This window comes from Bison bison, unplaced genomic scaffold (assembly GCF_000754665.1).
Source record: "Bison bison bison isolate TAMUID 2011002044 unplaced genomic scaffold, Bison_UMD1.0 scf7180017847634, whole genome shotgun sequence".
Lineage (NCBI taxonomy): Eukaryota > Metazoa > Chordata > Mammalia > Artiodactyla > Bovidae > Bison > Bison bison.
In genome coordinates this window covers 1-1021 of record NW_011478207.1, presented here as the reverse complement: position 1 = coordinate 1021, position 1021 = coordinate 1, and positions in this window count along the sequence as shown.

Genomic DNA, 1021 nt, shown 5'->3' with positions numbered 1-1021 from the left:
ACATCCTAACTCATTCTATGAGGCTTAAACTGAGGATAAGTCATCAGTTAGATCCATTAAACCACAACTTGGTTAGCAAACAATGAACTGTAACCTGCTTTCACTGACCAAGATTGATTTTCTTTTTAACAAAGCCTTGCATGTCCTCCTTGCAAGTGTCATATACCCCCAAACAGTAGGATGTTTGCCCAAGTTGTTTTTCAGGATCTTGGAGTCAGCTGTGTCCAGTTAGAGCTTGAACATGCTAAGAGTGCTTGGGACCACCGACTGTCCAGCTTGTACGTCCAGACAGTAACCTTTGACATCAGAGGGCTAAAATCACCACCCTCAGAATGTGCTAACACTGCCATTTTTGTCCCAAGAGGAAGCTTACAGCTTAACTGTGCTTGTTGTGCCTATGCAGAATGATGATTATCTCACCTTTTACTTATGTTCAATCACTTCTCATTTGCCCATGCTTCAGCTTCATCCCATAAATATCCACAGCCCCTTGCCTTGGGGGCTTGAGTATTTGAGATTTCTTCTCCCATATTATTATTTGGTTTCTTTGTGAATAAACTTTTCCTCTGCAACAAATCTCAGTGTCTCAGCGTTTGCTTGCTCTGCATCAAATCAATCTGGTTCAATAACAAGGCCAACACTTATCTAACATGGAAGTCAGACAAGGATGATACAAAAAACAACAGAACAGCATCTTTTATGAATATAGACACAAAATCCTCAATAAACTATAGTAAACTGAATCTGGCAGCATATAAAAAGGATTATACATCATGACCAGGTGTGATTTATCCTAGGAATATAAGAATGGTTCAACATACACACAAAAATAATCCATACAATACACTAACAGAATTGAGGGCAGGAAAGGCACATGGTCATCTCAATTGATGCCAAAGAAGAATTTGACAAAATCCTATACCTTTGTATTATATGAATACTCAGCAAACCAGGAAGAGAAGGGAACTTTCTCAACATGACAAAAGTCATAAATGAAAAACCTACAGCTTACATTATACTT